Genomic DNA, 23400 nt, shown 5'->3' with positions numbered 1-23400 from the left:
AAAAGACTGTGGCATACTCTGATATAGTTAAAATGGAACCCATAAAAGCACTGGAGCTAGGAAGTCCCTGCCACTCTCAGACACGGGGTTCTGGGGCAGATTTCTGTCTCTGAGGGGTGGCCACCACCCATGCCAGCACAGCAAGCTGGCACAGGGCAGCTACATCAGCATGGCATTGTGCCCAACTTGTCAGCTCTGCCAGGAGAGTTTCCTCACTGCCCTGGGTCATGTCTTTCTCACAAAGATTTTACAGGGATGTCATAACTATACATCCTTCCATATGCACGGTTAAGAGTTAGAGCTTTCCTAATCCTGCATAATTATTAACATGAGAGCAATTAGACAGAAAGATCAAATAGCTTGTTATTAAAAAACCAATGAAGAACATTAAGAGCTACTAACTGGCATAAGCAATCTTGATTCCAGCATACTAAAATCCATAACCTATGGAGTGTTTACTTTATATTATATGATTTATATGCTATGGGATGTATCATTCAAATTCCACCTGTCCTGTGCTGTGTGGGAACAGTATAATTCATCATGTAGATCTCCAGATAAAGGAGAGGTGACATCTTGTGTGGCTGGATAGCCTAATCCTACAGTTTTACGGTCAGACTTTAGAATATTATTTTAAGTTCAGCTAAAACATTAGAGATTCTGATTTATAGCTATTTTTTTTTCATCATTGAACTGATAAAGTAAGCTATAATGAGAAGTTTCTGGATGATAGATGTCATTCTTCTGAGCAGTGCTATTAGCACTTGTCCAGTTTCAGGAATATTTATTAAAAAAAAAAAAAAAGACACACATATGGCTTGGTATAATTATGTAGCCCTTCAGAGTAAAAGAACTGTTCAAGAGAACACATATTCCTAAAGCTATGTTTATCTCCTTTTCATTTCTATTACTTTTCCCAAGTCTGTCAGCTTTACATATAATTTTACATTTTGTCAAATGAAGTTGATAACATTTATTTCACAGAAATAAAGGCCAACATTCATAAACTACAATAACAAGCCAACACATGCCAGCATCAGTGAATGGAAAGGGGTTAGGGAAAAGGCCTTGTTTTGGTAGGCAAACAAATTTCAGTTTGCATTTCACAAGGGATTATCATTAGTCTTGAACAAAATCAGTGTCTGTGAACATCCTACATTATTCTTCTGGACCACAGAACCTTCTTCTGGTTTTGAACAGCTAGCTTGACTTTGCAGACATTTCTTTGGTGTAACTTAAACCCTTTTTTTTTTTTTCCATGTAGGAATTGGAACTGTGCTATAACTTAGCAGGTAGGTTATGGTAAATAAACCTCACACAGTTACCTAGTCTGCCAGATATGTCTTTGGACCATGAATAGAAGGTATTACTACTATTGCTGTACTAGTATTTACTATTACTAGTATTTCCTTTCTTCTGCCCATATTATCAAATTCATTCTTCACACAGTGTTGATATTTTTTCCCATGCTGCTTTCTTCTCTTCTCTTATTTTATCATTATGTATTATTCTATGTCATCATCTTCTAAGAAGAACAAGAAGCTAATAATATTTCATGATTAGAAGTGGTCTTTGAATGGGCTTGTAATGAGGTGAAATGAGTTCACCCATCTCTAGTTGTTTTGTATACAATATTCTCCTAATAGTGAGAAATACTTTGACAGAATCCCCTTAATTAAAACATTTAACAAACTGAGAGCCTGTAGTAGCTGGCTTTGTAGGTTTACACAGTACTCTAACTTAAGCTATGGCTGGGCTGAATTCAAGGGTAAATTAATGTGATCTATGATTTCTTAAGGCCAAAGGTATTTTATACTGTCTTAGTTTTTTGTTTGTTTTTTTTTTTAATTTTAGTGTACTTAAACACCTTCAGAGTTACTTAATTACCCAGAATAATTTTGATTCACAGTCACTGATTAATGTATGAGTTACATTCTTGTCCACTTACATGAATCCTTCACCCTTAGTCTATTTTACCATAAAAAGCTTTGACAACGTTGGAGTGTGCTTCCCAGGATGTGCTGTTGTTTCACTGATGAACTCCTTGTGAATAGTGCAAATATCAAAGAATTTTTTCTCTGTTGTAGAAATCAATTACAATTTCTTTTTCTTGCAAGCAACCGTGAAGTTTGCAGCTTTTTTCAGAACACGGGTTTTTTTAAGAGAAAAAAATGAAAAAAACTGCTGACAGAAAGTTACTTTCCCACTGAAAGTTACTACAGCTTGTCTGTGGGCAGAGAGATTTTAATTTAATTTTAAAAGTCCAGAAAAAAATGAGATGTTATAAATAAACAAACCAAAACTACTATTTCATTGTAATATCCATGGCCCTTAGCCATAGGTGATCTAAAAGCAAGCCATGAACAGAAAACTGCAAAATTGTATATAAGCCACTGTTAGTAAAAGCAAGAACAAGATTAGCATGTTGAGAAAGGAATACTACATTTTTGGTGTCAGTCATTCTCTAGACTTTTCTATATCTGTGATAGTTGCTCCAGGGAGGTGTGATGGACAGGGAGGAAAGGAGAGTGTTTGGCATAAGTGATGCATTTGTTTGAAGTTGTAGGGCAGCACCTCATCTGGGTTCAAGTGAGTTCGTTGATGACACTTCTTGGAATTACTTATTCTTGGTGGTGTACTTTGATTAACTCTTTGAAAAAAAATGGTGCTCAGATGTTATAAGGCAGGAACTGACAGTCATTCTGCAATAGCGTGGGAGTTTATAGTTTACTCAGCAAAAGCTTGCGTACTGGTGTATTTTAGAAATGTTGGTCACCTCAGTACTTGAGAACTCATTCTTTTTGGAGTCTCTTAGTTCTCCAGAACAGAAATTAATTGCATGGTTTCAGAGTTTGAATTTCACTTACTATTTTTTTCTATTCATAGAACCACCGTTTGAGCAAGGTCTCCACTGTGTAGTTTAGAACAGTTATGAACTCACATGAACCATCAGTCCCTGACCCAGCAAACTCACCTTGTTCACTGAGCACTGATGAATTCAAGGGATAGGGTTTTTCTCTTGATGAACTGACACAACTGGTCCAAAGTTTTCTGATGCCAAGGGAAGACCCTCACAGAGCTCAGGAGTCTAGGGATAAAGCTGTAGTTTCAGACATCCAAGAATGAAAAAGGGCAATGAAAAACAGCAATGTCATTAGTACTGCAAACTTAATTTAGCATATTTTATAGAAGCATGGTGTAAAATGATTATTAACCACATTTTTACACATATATGTTCAGGATCAAATTTCATTTATAGTTGCTGAAAAACTATATTCACTGGAAAAGACACATGGCATAATTTTAGTCTGCAAGGAATAAAAAAGATGCTTGCAACAGCATGCATCAGAGAAGAGCTTGTCAGTTTTATGAGGAAGAGAAGTAATGCACTGTCAGTAACAGCTCTGTCACAGCCTGGTCTTACCACAACCAGCCTGCATCTTCATGTCTACCTGTCTCCTATGTTACTTGGGCTGGACATGTGCTTGGTGGTGTTAAACTCACATTCCCAAAAGCCTGCTCTGGGAAACTAAGGTTCCTAACATGTCTTTTCTGCTATCTTTTGGGTATGTAGGAAGTGAATAATATTCTCCATGATATGCCCCATGTCCACATCCTTGTGTTGTCAGTTGTTAGTCAATGCAGATCATTTAGCACAATGTACTTCATCTGCCAGCGGAACGTGGATCCAGTTGACCCACTTATTTCACACTATGCTGGAAATATCAGTGTATCTATATATATCATACGTGTTTGCCATAACAGTAGGAACCAGGACAGATCTCGCTGGTTTTGCTGCTATCAGGATAATGCTGCTAGCTTGTGAACAGCATTATGGGAAAACTCTTGGAAAAATTTTTGAGGTGAATCACAACCACTAGGTTTGGAAAATGATTAGGTAATGTAGACCAGCATTTCTTAGCATTGTAGTGGACAGTAATACCATTGCAACATTTAATTACCAACATTTACATAAGGAAGGAGTTAAAACAAAAAGGAGGTAATAGTAAATATTCACAACTATTTGATTTTAAATAAAAAGTGTGGTAGTTGTACAACATGAGAAAATCCTTCTTTTTTTTCAGAAAACCAAATGTTTGTTAGCTTCTTCATTAATTTAAAAAGGCTGAAAAACTGTAGGCTCCGAAATACTTGCAGCAAATAAAAAAAAACAAACCTGAACTTTTTGTATTTGTGAGGAACTACTTAGTTGTTAAAAGTAATTGATAGTCTTCCTTTTAGAAGTAATGAACTATGTCCATATTTACATGTTCTTTTCACTGAGAAACACAAAGGCAGCATCATTTTTGTGTGATTCCTTAGTTGCTGCAAGAAGTTTTAAGTGTCATCAGCACTTGAAAGTAAAGTTTCTCCAAGTTTTGCAGCTTCATTTAAAGCTATCCTACAGGTTCTTTAAATGCCAACAAGTTTTTAGTTTCTTCCACAGAATATAAATTTGTTGCTGTTTCTTTCTGAAAAGTTATTTTTCTCCTGTGCTTCCCATAAGCAGTTGCAGTAAGAGTACTTTACGTATACAAAGTAATATATACAATTTAAAAAAACTGGGAAAAAAAGGCAGTGTAACAGCCATCTCTTTGTGTCCATTATGTGCAAAAAGTATGAGCCACAAAGAGACATTTTCATCTGTGTCAGAGGTGGCTTCTCACTCTCATCAGTGTTGCTGTATATGTCATTGGTTAGGGCACTCTTAGGGGTTTTACTGTAAATTTCTCCTCCAAATGTTTGCGAAGGGAAAATAGTGATTAAATCAGTGTCTTTCAGAGATGGAAACTCTGAAGCCATATCAAAATTAGTCTTGATGACCAATACCTGACGACTCAGATTAAACTCGCTTTTCTGAGAACCGCATTGCAAAACAACACAAAACCAAAGGCTTTTCTTTCCTCCTTGTTCGTATGGGTAAAAGTTATATAGAAATTGTTAGTTAAAGTGTGATGAGCTGGCTATCTTGTGCTTTGTTCCCAGTAACCACAGGAAACCTGTATCTGACCTTGTGGATGTGTGGGGAGGCTTGAGAAGAAGCACATAATGCTTTTGCTAGAGACTGCATCCTCACTACAGAAAGGCTAATGCAAGTAGAGTCCAGGCTCTAACATGCCCTGCCTAGTTAATTCAGCTGGTCATTTTATGAAAATTAACCCTTGTTTTGGAGTTAAAGGGTTCAGGTGCAGAAAAAATTAGGGAGTGATGCAAGTTGTCATTAAATGGTACAGAGGAGTTGGCAGGGAAGAAACTTTCTATTTCCTCCTTCCCACTCCCCACTTCACAGTTTGCCTCCCCCTGGTCATGCTGACACAACTAGATGTTGGGCTGTGAAATAAACCAGATCCTTGAAATGATCCAAGTAAAAATAATCCTTCAGGAGTCTACAAATGAAGTATAACTCTAACAGAGCTCTTGGAGACCAATTTTAATGCTTATTTTATTTAAAATAAATAAGACAGAAAAGATTAATTGTATTATCAGAAAAACACTATTGTTAAGCATATAAAGCAGTTATCATGCTTTTATCAATACATAGATTTATTTTTTTACACCAGAAGGGACTAAGCATTAGGAAGATGATTTCAAGTTCATGTAGAACAAATGAATTGAATTTTGAGTGAAAAGTAAAAACTGACACCCTAAAGTTAAAACTGGATTGGCAGGATATCTAAAAATGCAATACTGAGTATTTTAAAATGAGAAAGAGAGCTCTAACCTTAATAACAAGAAAACATGCAAGACCAAGTGTAAGCTTTTGAAAGATAAATTTATCCCACTTACATATTACTGCTGCTTGCTAAAGCTGTCTCTGCCTAGTTAAAAAAGATTGATGAAAAAATGCTAAAAAATAGAAATGGAAAAGTGTGCTTTTCATACAAGTGAAGCAGCAAACAAGAGAATAAGCAGATTGCCTAATGTCTGTCTAAATGGTTGGCAAGGATAACTTTTAAAACCAGTGCTCAAAGTCATGCAAAAGAGAAGAGTTGGCAGGGAATGGCACAGGTCCTTCAGTAATATGGCGGTGGCATTTTGGTTCCTAAATTATTTGTATAACTTGCACTGTGTTGTAATTCTGTTACTTTCATAAAAGTACATGTGAAAATTATGCTGTTTATGCTTTTAACACTTAAAGAATTGCCTGTGAAAGACAAGGTAATCAAGAAAAAATCATTAGAAGTGCCCTGATTGAAAGAGTAGTCTCAAAAAGGGGTTTTGGCCCTTTACCTGAATGCTGCAACTTTCTATTTTCAGTCTGCTTAGTTTCCTGGACTAGAAAGCACAGTTACAAAACACTTATTCAAGGAAATTTCATTTTGATTCCTGCAGCTTAGCCTGCAGCATGATTTTCTCATCTGCTTCTCCATTTCACTCAATTTCTTGAACAACTTTCTCTCCTCTGCTTGAGTTGAAGCAACCTTTCATCAGCATTGTTCCAACCATCTCTTTCTTTCAGCTTCATCACTACCAGATGTCATGGTGTAGTATTAACCTGTTTACATTTTAGAGTCTCTCCTCCCACACAGTAGGTAGCTGGGACTTGTTTGGCTACAAAAAATAGTGGTGGGAAAACATCTATTATTTTCTAGAGAAATTTTAGAAGAAGAGTGAAAGATCCTCTGTATTTTACAAAACAGATTTACTGAACCCTTCTATACTGCATGGAATTTTATAACCTTGCCACAGCTTTGAGTAAAGGAGTAGCAGAAAAAGGCTTATCTACAATGCAATATAATAATGAGATACGTCAGACATTTCAGATTATGACAGTTCAGCCTTTTCTGGAACAGAAATATAATTTCTGAATATTAGTGCCATTTCAAAATAATTTATTGTTTACCTCTGATAATATTTTTTTTCTTTAGAGTGTCATTTTATTATTTGCATTTTCATTAGGGTCTTGTTCTCAGCCATAACTTCTAAGACCTAATGTAACATGAACAAAACAATATTTAAATAAAAAAAATTTGAACTCAGATTAGAGCACTCATATCTTCTGCAAGCTCTTTGCCTTGGTGCCAGGTAATACATTTCTCCTTCTGACATGAACACACACATGGTTTTTCTAAGCTATATATGGTAGATACCTTTGCAGTATTTCTTTCCCACATCCATATTTATCAAAAATCTTTTCAAAATGCTAATATAATCCTAAATGTTGGGAAGAAAACATCAGTTAAAGGGGCAATTTAAAAGGGTCAATTTTCATTTCAGTTTACCGATGTTTATTTCTTCTAAATGTTGAATTCTAATGCTTGTTATTTTTATCTAGATTCCAGGCCTTTTGTAACCATTGTTTGGAGAAAGACAAGAGAACAGTGAAAGACTGGATGAAAAAGATTTACAACACCTTTTCCCTCGTTAGTTACATCCATGTAATTATAGCAAAGCACTGTGTGGGTACCACTTTGCCATGCACCTGAAGCATTTTTTCCTTGACACTGCACTGATAGTTTAGTAACACAGCCCCTACTGTGACTGACAGTTGGTTTTGGACTAAATCATATAAAATTGAATAGGAGATGGTGGCTATTGGCTAGTTCAGCCAAAGTCTATTTGGCAGAGCAGATTAACCTCCATGAAGCTCTGCATTACTGCACAGCTCCATGTGATGCTGGTGTCTGCAGCACAGGTTTACCTTTAGCTTGGCTACTAAGAGTAGCCAAAGGCAGTGCTGTAGAAAAGCAGAGAATCACTGGAAAGGCTTTCTTTAGCAGCAACAAAGATTACATGTGTGCCAAACACATCAATATGGCAGATGACCTGACAGAACCAGTAGTTAAAACAATTTAGTCTTCTTAGGAATGTTGTTCCTGGGGTAAAAGCTCAAACCTCAGCTCACTCAAAATAAAATTATTCTAGAGCATCATTTCTGTAGTTAACAGCTTAGGACTGAAAAATGAGTAAATGAATACTGTTGCTTCAACATTTTTGTCTACTTCATTTAGTATTTTCCAAGAGCCAGTTCAATGCCATCTGAATCTGTAAATTTCAGAAATGAAAAGCATTTAAGTCTGTTGATTGGGGATAAAAGAAAATAGAATATTTCTATTGAAGAAGCCAAATGTGAAGGTGATCTGAGAAATTGCATTAATGTAAGCTTTTGCCTGGAATCACAGATGAGTCTAGTCATCAGTCATCAGGGAGAGATGAGAAAATGAACAGGAGTGTAGGAGGCTGAATGGAAACATGGTATAAGACCTGCCATCTGACCTCTGCCAGCAGAGCCCAATGTGATGGGAGCACCTGTGTGAGTTTTCCAAACCAAGTTTGTGCTTTTCTCAAGGGTGCCAGGACTGCAAGATTGGGGCTCCCAGCTGATCTGCACAGACTCCAGTGAGGGAGGAGATTGTCATGTATAGGCATGCTTTACTCAACCTAGACCAGTTGAAATTCAAGGTAATTAAAAGTAGGAGCCCAGGATTAAATTGCTTTCTTCCAAATTAGGCATCAAGTTCATGGAATAAGTTAGGATAGCTAAGATATCAGCCCAGGGTGACAGGTGTAACACAGACACTGTATAGGAGAGCGAAGCCCTTCTGCTGCAGCAGCTGCAGGCCAGGCAGGTGACAGGAGGGTGTCTCCTGCCTTCAGGAAACCTATCTGAGAGCCTAATTTCTCTTTGTAGCCTCCAGAAAGATGTAGGCACCTGTGTCAGTTAATTCAGGGTGCTGAAGTTAGAGAACATCATTACATCCCTCAGAAAGTATTTACACAGACAGGTGGCCTTGTCCATTCACTGTTGGAAATACAAATCCTCCCCTCAGTATTAGTGACCTTTCACTCCTGCCACCAAGACTAGGATGGGATTGAGTCTACTGTCGTGCAGTGCTGGAGTCATTTTCCCTCTGCTGACTTCTGTCCTTGTCCAGGAAAGAACTTTATTGAAGTGAGGCAATGGCAAAACTCTGCCTGATGCTGAAGCCTGCAGCTTCAGGCTGTCTTAATCCAGGCTGCTGGATCTCACCTCTTCTGCTTGGCCTCTGTCTGACTGTGAATTGCACTTAATTTAAATTCACACAGGGTGGAGGTGATATTTGTGCAGAGAGGTGGGGAAAATCCCACCCTTGAAAAAATGCTAGGATGGTGAAAAGAGGACATGTTTTGTACATGGCCTTTGGCAGGTTCAAATGTTAAATTAGAATGAAGCAAAATCAGGGCTTGAAGCATGGGACACTAGCATCTTCCATGTGTGTCCTAATATCCTGTATGTTACTCGCTTCTCCAGAGTTGCCTTAGAACACTTGTTTCATCCTGATACAAAAAGGGAAATTTCTGAAATTTTGGCAGGATACTAAAACCACCCAGCTACAGTCTCAAGGCATGCACTCTCTCTTCATGGGAGGTGAGCAATCACACGCCACGTTGTTCCCTCAGGTACTGGCCCAGCTCCACAGGCTGATAAAGAGGGATAATAGGTCTACAGCCCCACCTCCTTCCTTTGCCTTTTTGACATCCTGCTCCCCAAATCTGAGTGACAACAAAGGCTACCGTAGTTCTTGGGCTGCCTAGGACACCCACAAGGCAACCTGTCAGGTCCTGCATGGATGCCAAGGCTCAGCTGGGAGCAAATCCTCCACAACACAAACAGCTCTGGAGACTCAAAAGCACTTCCTTCCTTTTCCAGCTGCTGGGTTCCCTGAATTACTCCAGGGTCCAAAGTTTCCTTCTTACCCAGCCATTCCACTCCTGCATGTCATGTCCCCTACTGGCCAAACGTCACCCGCTGGAGGGGCCGGAAGCGGGGTGAGATTAAACAGTCATTGAGAAGGCTCACATAAAGCAGAAAGATAATCACTGCTCCAGCCAGCACTGGCAACCACGGCACAAACTTCCCCACGCAGCGCTGCCAATGTAGCTCGCTCCTGACTGCGACACACCTGCTTGCTGAGAGATGCGCTGCCCGTGCCAGGGCTGCCCACCGCACCGACTGTGCAATGCACACGGAGCCAAACCACCCCGTTCACTCCACTTTTAAGTGCAAACAGCCAAATTCAGGCCTACAGCTCTCAGTTCTGATATAGTAACACATCCTTTGCATCCTTACCACCTGTGTATGTACCATATACCAAACCAGGAAGTCACACTTTTCTGTCTGTAGAATCCTCTGTGTGATTTACAGAACATCACTGAGCACATTTTAAGACAATTCAGTGCTGAAAAATGATTTTTGGTGAATCTTTTATTAATCTACATGTGCCAAATCATATCTGCAGGGGAAAAACAAAATTCTAAAAGAAGCCCAAACAAAAATAATAGAACAATTATTGCTTGAAAATTCTGATTGTCTATAAATTATAAGTCTATTCAGCTCTGTGACAATTTATGTTTTCATTTATGAAACCATTCTTGTTATTAACTTTCAATCTTGTTTACTGAGGGAAGTAGGAATACACCAAGCAGGCAAATCATTTTAAACCATGTCTTGAAAACCTAGGGTTATGGCACACGGGACACGTTTATTACCACTGTTTTAGAGCACATGATAAGTTTAAAATGGGGCCCTATTTCAAACAGCAGGGGTTGGTTAGGACAAGGCAACTTACCATGACCGCAGTTTCTAATGTAAAAGTGTCAATGTGCTCGGTATATTCATAATGTGTTTATTCTCATTACAGTTTTCAATTTGTCAGTGTTTTACTGGCATGCAACCACAGAGCACAGACAGCTATTGCTGGTTAACCTTGTTATTGCAGACAAGTTACAAGTCCTGACAAGAGTCTGATAACTGTGCCTACTTATTTTAAGCCATGCATGAGGAAAGGGTAGGAGGTTCAAAGTAAGTTATGCTTTCCTGTGTGAGTCCCCATATGATCACTCAAAGTTACTGTAAATATAAAAGCAGAAGTGCCTGATTGCCATTTTGTCATTATGCCATTAGACAAGAAGGTAATCAAAAGACAGAATCAAACATAAGGCTGAAGTTGCAAAAGTGTAAAACCCTGAAGCCTCAATCCTCTAAAGCAAATGTATGGATTTAGTCACCTGTGCAGGTTTTTGCAGGACGGAGGACTCATTCACTTGCAAATAATCTGTCCTGGAATCTATATCCCAGAAGAAACAGTGACTAAACAGGTAAAGAGTGGAAATTACTATTTCTTATGGAAAAAATATGCTTTTCTCCTCCTCCTCCTTTTCCTCTTGACACATTTACCGCTTATTCATCTGTCTCAGCACCTTGTTGTATCCTGATGTAAACTTGTAAACTTGCTGGGTCAGAATAATCTCTTTTCCTATTAATTTAACAAAACCAAAGCAACTTGTAAAAAAGCCCATGATCTACCTCTGATCTCTGACTGAGGTAATATATCACTGCTAGAATGTAAATATAATCTTACTAGTTGACCAAATGCTCCACAGCAGTTAAATAATAAATATACAGTCGTGGAGGAAAAAAGAAAAAAAAAAGTTTAGGCAATTCCTGGGTGCAATTTCACAGATCATGGTAAATCAGATAACACTCTTACAGCTTCCCAAAAAAAAGACACATAAATAAAATCTTTTTAATATTCAGAGACACTGGCCATGCGCTGTTCTTTAAAAGTGAGGATCATGGATGTGCAGCCCTACAATTAAGGACTCATTTTCTATTTACATTTTGCTATGTAAATTAGGAAGCCACCAAGAACTGCTAGGGGAAAAGAAAAAAAGAATAAAAATATAAGAAAAAAAAAAGTCATCAATCTCTTACAAGCATCTGCCAGTGGTCATTTGCACATAACTTCTGATTGTTGTCCTGCTGTGGAGAGAAGTGGTGCTGTCCTGTGTATACCTTTGGTTTCAGCAGAACTTCCTCATCATTAAGGTCTATTAGAGTTCATTAGTGTCCTCCAACATGAGCAGCCAACATATGGGAGATAGAGCAGAGAGAGCCAGGACTCTGCTCCCAAACAGCATCTGACGCTGCTTGGAAATTTTGCTTCTTCAGGCAGTATCTTACACATCTAGCATTCTTTCAGTGAAGGCAAATTTTACCAGAAAATTAAAATTTAAAAAAAGAAAAGAAAAGAAAAAAACAAACAAACAAACAAACAAAAAAAAGCTAAACTCAGAGAGCTGTAGAGATGCTGTAAAATTAAATTTAAGAAAACCCTTTTCTCATTCATCTTTTAATGTTCCTTCAAATTAGATGGAGAGGAGAGATAGTTACTTGTTTCACCCTCACCCTTCTCCACCCTATAATTTAACCACAAAAAAGACTGATTTATAACAGCAGTAACTTCTGTACTATCAGACATCAAGTTTTTCAGTCTGCAATTTTACCTCACATGGATAGATACTGCAGACTTAACACGCTTCAAAAAGTTAGAACCATTTAATGAACTACTACTAATGTGAGTACACTTCTGAGGACATGCATTTCTCTCAAATGTGTTTCCAAGTGAAATAATGCTTCTGAGATTTATTATAACACTTTTTTTTTTTTCCTGAAAATTCAGGGCTCAACTAGTTGGAAAGCTGAGAGAGGTGTGTACAGACCTTGTTAGCTCTGGACTGGACCATTTTCAAGATAGATGGCTTTAAGTAGAACTGTGCTTAAATTATTCTTAAGTATTTGAAAACTGGTTATTTTTTTCTTTGAAATCTGTTTTGATCCAAGCTTGGTTTAAAGAACAACCAAGATAAGTAAATGAAAAACTGTCCATTTCTGCATTTGTTGTTTTGCAGTCCTACGAATGTTTTGCATTAGGATACTCCAACTCAGAGGAGAAATTTCCCACATCATTTCACAAAGCTTCAAGATGGAACACCTATTCTTCTGATAAAATGTTTGTTTAGAGAAACCTCCCAAGCTCCTCAGTGACAGTTTTGCCACCTTAGTAAATATTTATAAATGAGTCACAAGCCTCTGAACAAAAACTTTGGATTGGAAGCCTGACTGAAGTGCTGAAATTAGTACCCATATTCATATTTCACTTGCTGACCTTGTATCTGCCACTTTTATGGGAAAATCAAATGCTTTTCATTATTACATTGAATTTCTGTCTTATATTTCAAGCCACATCTAAATTCTACTCCTTGAGGTTCATGATGGTATGCTTCTTTATGACTCATACAGTTGTCAGCACCGTGGGTCTTGGGTAAAATTAATACACCTGATGAAGCTAAACCATAAGGAACTTTTTGTTGGGTCTGTGAGAATGAAATGGCACATTTAAATTGATTCTGTTTATATCCAGTGCACAAAAGAAACTTATTTTTATATTCTGACATACCTTGGTATCAGGAGGTGAAACATCAAGAGTAATAAAGAATAAAGGGGGTCACAGACATTCCACCAGAACAAATATTCTTTTTTGTACATGAGATGCCGTGCCAGGATTAATCCCATTTTTAGCTCTGTGGCTGACAGTCCATAGGGACTGTGGTGTCTCCACACAGCTATTCTACATAGGCAGCCCATGTAGATTGGGCCAGTAGATTCACATGGCAACACACTGTTTCGGAAAAACGTCAGACTTGAATTTGGTTGGTTGGTTTTTGTTGTTTTGGTTTTGTTTTTTTTTTTTTTAATTAAGTGCCAAGGAGAACTCAAGAATGATATGAACCATGTGAGCTCCATCCCCAAGGGATTCCTGGCCACCATTTCTGTCCAGTTGTTCACAACTTTGAAAAGCCAGGCTGAGTTTTCTTAGCCAGTTTCATCTCAGGATCAAAACAGAATTCAGACCAATGAGGTTCTCTAAAATTAAAGAAAAAAAAAAAAAAAGGAATATAGTTTCAGTTGCAATCCTCATATTGATCTTCATGAGGCCAAGATCATTCCCATTCCATCTACACCAGCCACAACTCCCCTGATGCAACTGGAGACCCAGAGATGTCAGGCTGATCACTTTGCATGTCTCTGTAAAAGAATGTTGGGGACATGAATGCCAACAGAAGTTGCAATTGGAAAATGAGCCTCCTACAGAAATGCAGGGAATGTGCTGGAAGGAAAAGACTTTTCTTTCAGGCGTGCAAAGTAAAACCACAACAGGTAGTCTCTTGTAGGCCTCCGTACTACCTGGACCTTTTACAGTGTTGGAGTGATATACTTCCTGATCTACAGCAGAACAAAACAAAACAAGCTTTAAAACAAAGAAGCATTTATTTTCTTTTTTTTCCCAATGCTTTAGATTTGGAAACATGACAAAGAAACCCTAAAGCTGAGGGCAAACAAGACAAGGGAATTCATAGCTAAATAATCAGCATTCTTACTATTGCAGTCACAACAGCTGATGGACTGAGGGCAGGCTGCTCATGCAAAGGTGAGGTATATGGGACACAGTGGAGAGGTTTTGAGGAGACAGTAATACAAGTGATACAGAGTAAAAAAGCGAGTTAGATTTCCATCAGTGTGCAGCCTGCTGACATGATTTTAAACAGTACTACTCTTACTTGAAATGTGTTAAAACACGGTAATTAGCCTGAATTGTAGTGTAGCTCATTTTTCTAGTGCTAATGATCACGATTGCAGTAAGAAAAACTATGAAGATCATAAACTAAGTGAGAATATTAGAATACCTCCATGTTTGTGGACCAACTGCCCCATTTATTGCAAAGGCATTAACTGGGACATTTCTCATGGTGTTTGAAAGGGTAACAAGATTATCATCAGCAATATACCAGTTAAGAAAGTGTGCAAGAACAGTTATCAGAAACAGCACAATTTTTTTATTTTCCTGCCTGAAAACAGTTGAAAGCAATAGGAATAAGTATCTGGTGCCAAAAAAATACAAATATTATCGCTCCAGCATGGGATTCATGAGCCAGCTCTCAAATTTGAGTCCAAACATTACTGACAATTCTTTAAAAAAAGTTCTGTAACATGTTTTTAAAAAATTCAAATGTTTCTGCAATTACTGTTTTCATCCAGATCACAAAGAGGAAGTATCAGAACGTGAACAGAAAGGTCTGGCAGTCCTGCTGAGCAAGATGAAAACACAAGACGAGCTAGAAGACTCACAAAAACAAACAAACCCTCCCAACAGTTTTTTTGGTGGATCTTTTTCTTTTCTTTTTCCCATTTCTCCAAACAAGAAGTTAGGAGAAGTGTTTGTATATTGAGGATAATATCCCCACTTTATTTCAAGTATTCTTTTCAATGCTGATTATTGATTAGAATATTATTTATTCATACTTGCCGACTGTGTCCTCTCAAACTGATTGAAATCAAAGGGACATTAAGGCAAATTCCCCTGCTTTGCTCCATTTTCTGGGAGAGCTGTAGAGGGCTGTGAGAGAGAGGACAAGCCAGTCCCTGGTAGTGCCTACATCTGCTGGGTGGCTGCAGAGGCAAGCAAGGGTCCCAGGAGGTTGCACAAACATCTCCTCGTACAGGAGCCACAGAGACCCACATCCCAAATGTGCGTGTTGCTGAGCCCTGGACTAGCTGGGGTGGACAGACAACAGCTTGTCACCATTGTCCGCAGAGAGGAGGGACAGAGGGAGATGCCTGAGCAGGGTGAGATCCGAGAGGAGCAGGGACTGGGGCTCTGGAGGCAGACTCAGGCACAGGTGTCCGTGACCAGAGTGCCGGAGGGAGGGTCACCTCGCCAGCGTGGGTCCAGATGGCATTGCACGTGGCTCTCCTCTTGCCGGAGCTGTGTCTGCTGAGGCAGCACCTAAGGTCACGGCAAGCCTTGGCAGAGACCTTGCAGACCTCCCTCTCCGCCCACAGTTGCTTGGATTTGGAAGGCCAGTGGGTTAGCAAATGACAAGCTGCTCTCCCCCAAGCTGGGGAGAGCTACCTGGTGACCTTCCAGAAGACAGTGCCTACCAGCCTTTGCCCTGGCATGAACGACTTGCCTGCTCCTGGAAAAATAAAGAAAAAGCAAAGCAAAAACAGTGGTACTCTTCCACCTATCCCAAAATTACAGTCAGAGGGTCAAGTTGTTCCTTACCTAGGAGACCACTGCAGCATTATTTGGCTTGTGATAGGCACCCAGAGCAGCTGAGAATATTGGATCTGGGCTCAGAGGTAGCAGCTCTCACCAGCCAGATACTGTGCACCAGGCATGGAGCTAACACTGGTGCTTGCCAAGGTACCTTGGATGATAGATATAGTGCCTGATCAGCTGGTTTTCATGCTCCCAACAGAACTAGCTGGCTGGTTCTACTCTAGGCTGGACCATTGTGTTCTTCCTCCCTGCCTTTTCCAGCCCCATGAGTGGTCATATACTGCAGCGAGCATGCATATTGGTGGGACCTTCACAGGGGATCAAGTGTTAGGATGGCTTTACCAAGGATACCACAGTGACTATGGGAGTGGGGACAAGTCCAGTGGCATGTCACACTGTGTGCCACAAGGATGACATTGAAGCAGTCCAGGACACTGCAAGGGTACCTCTCTCATGAGGAAATGACAGGAGTCTGAGGAGATGATCCTCTCTGGGTCACAAATAGTTAAAGATACCTTGAGGTTGATATATAGTGACAGGATAGTCCAACTTCTGCCCAGAACCACAAACTCCAGGAGTCTTGTGCCTTATGCATAGTTTTTATGGACCTTTCTACAAGTTCAAAGAGCGTGAAAATATGACCTAAATATAATGGATTCAGCTACAACTGTACATCACTCAAGCTGAAGCAAGAGTACTATGCTGAACAGTGCTGTGCACTTCAGTAAAATATTAATATAATAGGAGGTTATAAGCTCCTATTTATAAGCTTAGCTTATAAAACATTCTTCATTCTCATCCTTGATTTTAATTTGTTGTTCAGACACATACCACAGGTTGAACATTTCAGCTCATTTAAGGTGTTATGACCCAGCACCATACCATGGCTACTGTATTCCAAAAGACTGAACATCACTGTTAATCACAGCTTCCCAGCAGATCCAGAGAGGGAATACCATAAAATTGTTTAGTAAACAGTGCATCTGTTTTGAATAAAGATGAAAGCCAATTTGAAATATTTGAAAGTAATTTTTAAAGAAAAAAGAAAAGGCATAAATTCTTATTACACGTTTCCACAAAATCCTTTTCTGCTGCTATTACCATGTACCTTCCTGGGATAAATGTGTGGTTTACAGCATCTACATTACAATTTATAACTTTTAGCACTCACTCACTTGATGCTGTAACACATGCAGAGACACTTTTTTTCTCCTTGATCTTCTTTTGGATATGATTTCTTAAGGCTTGTCTACTTGGGGAAAGTTAAGCAGCATAGCAATTCCAGGATAACTACTCTGTGATACCTCCCTGTGGACACTTCATTGCAATAAAAAAAAATACTTTATTTGGGAATAATTACCATGCATTGTGACTAGTGGAATAATTATTCTAAAATAAAACCCAGCCTAATTCCAAGATAAAGTATACACACCCATGCAGGAGGTTTTGTCTGTTTGCTTGGGGTTTGGTTTTTTTATGACAGAATATTAATTCTCTACATGAGTAGTTAGAACACTTTCTTTTTCCCCTAGAATAGCTATGTCAGTCAATTTTTCCTTATAGATGAGGTTATGATATTGAGTTAAATAAAGCATATGTCACCTGGAGTCTTGTTAGTTTGAAATGTAGTTTTTCTCAGTCCAAAATATTTGTGTTGGCAGCCTGTAACAGGCTGATGTACCTTTCCTTGACAAGGATTTTCCATTCCTTGGTAACAGGAGGACTTGTCCTCCCCAGCATATTCTTTAGATAGGAAATATGTAGCGGGAAGCCAAAGTGTTACAAATTTTATTTGGAACAATATGGGATCATGCTGGAAAATATCTTCTTTTTTGTATATCTCTAGCAAAAAGAACAATTTTTCTCTGGCCCATAAATCCAGAAGAATCAAATTGTGACTGGCAAACTCTTATCTAATAGTGTTTTGTCTCTCTTTTCTCCCTAAATGCAACTGGCTATTTATTTTAAGCAGTTAGGTAATAGACAAAGATTTGAGAAAGCTTTGATGCTTGGCCTGTTAAGCAAAGCTGAAATAGCTCTCCACCTGGCCGAGACACCAGCCAGCCACAGGCATCTCTCCTGGTCCTGTAGCACCAATCTTTCTCCAAGTTCACTCAGGCATTTCTTACCTCCTGTATTTATGACCTCTCCTGCCTTTGTGTTTTAACTGGTTCTGCTCTCAGGCTGTGGGTGGAGAGAAATGTGTAAAACCACCTGCCCATGATGATGTGTTTCCATTCAGCTTCAGGAAAAAAGGTTTATTCAGTAATTAAAACCTCTTTTTTTTCTTTGGATGTGCCTAAGTGCTTCTAGCAGAGCATAAGACATGCAAACATTCAATTTCTCATCCATCTTGCTGGCCTTCTTGCTGCCTTTCCCTTTTAAAGCCATGTAATTCAGTAATTTTGGTGGAAGGTGATCTTCAGGGTTCTTAGTCCTTTCATAATATGGCCTTTCATTTCCCTTCTTACTCTTTAGCATTTTTAAGAAGATCTGGCAGCAAGGGCTGTTTCAGATACAGAATGTGTTCATGATACTAACAGTGTTTCAATACACAAGCCAATGGAGATATTTAAAGCATCCCATCAACCATAAGGAGTTAAATTCAACTGTCTTCAATATGAATCAGCTTTATGTGCAGATGAATTGCCAGGCAAAGAGCAAACTACAAATGTTGCTCCTAATTCTGTGTACACCAGCATTTTTGGTAATTTTTAAACATTCTATATTATCTTTTAAACAACAGATGGTGTTAATAAAATTATAAACCACACCCCATAAAATACCAAGCAGCAATAGCATTTTCCATGGAAATAATACAAGGTATAATATTTCTGCATTTATGAAAAGCTGAGCCTGAAAAACATTCAGGTTGCAAAAGATAAGACCCAAAATACTTCTTTTCATTTCTTGTTAATGCAGCTTCAGCATTTTAATTAGTATCAATTACTGCAATGCAGTTTTTGATGTGTTTTAACTTGTTCAAAAGTTTCAAAAAAGAAAGTTTTTATTTGTTTGGTATTAGTCTCACTGCAAGTTCAGATGTGCAATGTGTAAAAAAAAGGATCTACTTTAAGAAATGGAGTTTGCTTTTAATCATTTAAACTGAAAGAGATGGATGACATGTTTTCTGTGAGCTCTGAGTATTAAATTACTTAATAAAAGAAAAGTAAAATTTGGCAATGCCGGGTAAGTAATCAGAAAATAATGAAAACACTCTTAAATAGGTGACAAGTCGAAGCTCTATCTAAAGGGCCAATTCATATTCCAGGAAATCTCACATTAACTTTGACTGAACCAAGAGCTTTTGGTTCTTCCACTGATGGAAAAAAATACAGACTAGTTAACGTAAAGATCTTTATTCTACTGACATTTTTCAATAGTTTATAAACTAGATGGAAACACACTGGCTTTCTCCTTCAGACTAAACTTGTGGTCTGAATATCACTCCAGAAGAACACTACAGTAGTTTCTCAGCTACAGTATGGATATGGAGACATATGGACAAAACAAGTGTCTTCTATACATGCAGGAGAATGCCACCAAGCCTGTCATCACTTGGGTCATTCAGCATTTCCTCTGTCTATTTTGAGACCAGCCTGCTGCCATATCACACTATGCTGAAAGGAGAATCTGTTTCTTCTCTCCTCCATCTATATTTCTGATATTCACAAGGCAGTTCTCTTTCCCTCAGAAGCCCAGCAGTCATGGCAGCTCAGCTACTGATCTTGAAGAAATGAAAGCGGAGAGTGTTTGTTACAGCGCTGGTCAAGGAGTCTGGTAGTGAGGATGTGAGCATAGCTAGACTGCAGCACAATGAAGTGTGAACCCAGTCAGACTCTGCACTTAATTATGGAAAGTAGTGATTATGCAGGATCAAAGTCTCGTCTCAGCCAGCTGCTGCCAGGTCTACCTGTCTTAAGGTGTTCCAGCAAGGTGTGTGGCTGAATCCTCGTAGCTCCACCCTCCTTTTGCAGTCTCCTGTGGCATGTGTGCATCTTCATTTTATAGTCTTCAGGGCTAGTCCTCTGAGTGCAGTTTGTATGAGTCAAGACACTCACACTGGCATTACTGAGATCATGATCTAGCCATTTGTATGTCTGAGCACATATTCTCCTTGAAACAAGTTTGTGGTAGTGTATTCAGGAATGTTTCGCACTCAGGTTCAGATCTGGTTCCAGCTGGAGTTCCCTTGTAATGTTCCAAATCTCATTAAGTTAATGAGAGTTTTTTCCAGCAATTCCAACGGGATTCCCTGTTTCTGTGCCCGCATCCTCAGCTCAGCCGCGCACTCGGGACGCCAGGGTGAGCGTTGGGAGCAAGAGGTCAGACTCAATCCTGCTCCCTTCACAGCAGGACACTGAGCAAGGAGGTAAGGCAGACAAATAGCCACCCCTGCCTGCCTCCCTCATGCCTTGCCTTCTCCTGCTCCCCAGTTTTTTCTGTTTATTGGTACAGCCAGAGACTTGAATTTAGGAATGCAGGGGTAGGACATGCAGAAGAAATTTAAACATGAATTCTGTGGGGAGTGCACACTGACATTATGGTGATGGGCAAGAGTGTGACCCTCACCTACAGGTCAAGTTCAATAATTTAACACATGCTTTTTTCCTTTCCAACTACATTAGCAAATTGCCCTGTCACACCTGGCTGCATTGTTGACCATTCCAAAATAAAAGAGACTACAGATAGAAGAGCTTGCCCTCAGATGAACTGGGATGGCTGGAAACCTTGCACAGCAGGTGACAAAGCTGACATTTTCATGGAAAGAAGACAGTAGCAATCAGGACAGTCAAACCAGTACCTTTAATGAGAACTAGATTCACCCACACAAACGAGTTGAATGGACTCAGAGATACATATCTTCTCATATCCAAATCATATACTTCCTATTAGCAGTACAATTATTATACAGACTCACTAAGAGAAGACAATCTTCCTAAATATTTATTTAGAGTTGATAGAATTGCTTACAAAACCTCTCTCTCATTCTGAGAACCCCTTACAAGACTCCCTTGTTCCCAAGTTCATTATTGCTACTTATATTATTACTGTAAATCTTTCTAATGCCTCAAATGCTTGGCTCAGAAGAACATTTTTATAATGAGGGTGGGGCAATGCAAAACTTTTCCTCTCCTAATTCATTGCTAAATTGTATTTGCAAGTTCAAATGCCAGAGTGATGAAATCACAATATTATTCATTGGATTTCGTTTGATTATTTGGTAGTGTTGTAGGGAATGTATCTATAAAACAACATGAAAAGCAAAGCAATAGAGCTGTAGGGGTTTTCCGGAATTTCTCTTCCGCACACATCAATTTTACTGGATGACTGTCCTGAAAGATTTATGCTTTGTGTTTTGAGGGCCAGGTTTTAAATGGCTTCACAGAATAAAAATATTAAAATTTAAATGCAACTTTAAAAATGTGTGTTGGACCTTTGGGCCTTCTGAAGAGGTCAAGTTCAAGACACTTATAAAAAGACCATTCCCAGAGAGACTGCATGGGAAAGCCTATTAACATGACTGCTTTCCCTTTATTTCCCCTTTGATCATAAAATAAGGTTATGGGTGGCAAAAGCTGTAATGGTGGGAAGATCCCAAATAGGATAGTATGATTTAATCTACTGAATATAAAAAAACTCAAATTACCAACAACAATATGGTGGGTTGCCAAGCAAGAGTATAACTACAAAATATCTTACTTAGGAGAAACACAAACAATAACAATAACAAAAATGAGGGAAAAAAGCCCTGTGCAACTCCACAGTAGGAATGAGGTTTGCTCTTTTTTTTTAAGGAAAAAGAGAATTTTCATTCTTCTTCTTTAATTAAGTCCTATTTTGTCCATATGACAAAAAAAAAAAAAAAATAGCTACTATTTAAAGTGTTCCTAAATATTGGCTAAAAATAAACAAGCTCTGCATCTGGCTTAGAAAATACCAAAGGAAAATTATCTGTTTAGGCTAGAGACATGACTTGAAATCTCCATATTCCACACAGAGGATATCAAAGCCCTCTTTTTCCTGCTTCTGCAGGTCTAAGAATGATAGTGAGTGATTTAGGGGAAGACAGAATCTATAAGTCTACATAAGCAGTTCTGAGCTCATTTTCATCCAAACAAACTGGCTTTGGATTGTTACATATATTTTATATTAAAAACTGGGGACTTTTTCTCAATTTTACTGTATGAGGTAAAATGTAGAAAATATAGACTATGATCTTTATAAATTCTTCAATTGCTGCTAAGGCCATTTTTTACTATGTGGGTATCAAAAGGTCCCAAGTGCAAAACAGACTTAAGCTCATTGATTTTAAATAGTCCATCTAAATAAAACCAAAATTTGGCTCTGAACACCTCTAGCAGAAAACTCTGCTACTGTAATGAATATCTTAAATGTAATCTTTTTTCTTTTAATTAACATTCAAAAGAGAAGAGGAAGTTGGAAATCCAGATAAATCTGTTATGAGTCAATTAAGAAGCCGGGATTAGCATATGCAATCAAGATGGGTGCAGCAAGATTTCATGGAAGAGTTCATGAGGAAGCAACCAGGATGTATCATTTGCATGGGCGGCCTCCTTGGTTTGTATTCTGCTCAACCTCAGTATTGTTGACTTGACTCACTGCATGAATATTGCCCAGCAGTAGCAAACCACGATTTCATTTTCCTGCTTGCACAGATGCAACTTACCTTGACATGTGGTTTTAAAAGAGACAAATATGAACTGTGACCAACTGTAGTGGTACTTTTCTTCTTTCTGTAGATGTTCTTTTTAACAAAATCTCTTCCTAAACCTCAGTTGTTTGAATATTATCAGCAGATATTGTAGACTGTCCTACCCTTTCCTTGATCTGAAAAATGATATTGAATACCCCCCTGGGACTAAAGTGAGATACTTCACACGTAGGCCACCTGAGCAATGGAAGCCTTTAACAGGATGTGATTGATTAGCAGACAATCTAAAAGGAATTGATGAACTCACACGAGTTACTATCAGTCAAGCATTTGTATTCTAAAGCCAATGTCAAATCTACAAGACAATGCAGCACTTTTTTTCTTTTCTTTTTTTTTTTTTTTTTTTTTTTTGGTAGTAAAGCAAAAAATACATGACATTTATGGTGCAGAGCTTGAAACCTTTTACATTTTAACCTTTTACATTTGAACCTTTCAACTGATTATTCTAGAATTTGGTCATCATGGAGCATCTATGGATGGATGGATGGATGGATCGATCTATCTATCTATCATCTATCTATCTATCTATCTATCTATCTATCTATCTATCCATGATTTAGCTTTTCTACAGATAAACTGAAAGCATGAGCATCCTGGGACAAAAAGGAAATGTTTTCCTAGCTTCATCTTTCACAGAAAAAAGGTTTCCAGCCTTTTAAAATATGATACTCAACAGTAATAAAAATAATTAAGTATATATGTGTGATCTCAATTGTCTTGAAAAAAGCTGTCCATAACACTGCAGAACAATACAAATTTAGCACAGCTGCTGAAAGACAG

Source organism: Vidua macroura, chromosome 1 (assembly GCF_024509145.1).
Source record: "Vidua macroura isolate BioBank_ID:100142 chromosome 1, ASM2450914v1, whole genome shotgun sequence".
NCBI classification, from domain to species: Eukaryota; Metazoa; Chordata; class Aves; order Passeriformes; family Viduidae; genus Vidua; species Vidua macroura.
The sequence above is the reverse complement of the archived record's forward strand: the minus strand, read 5'-3'. Positions refer to the sequence as shown.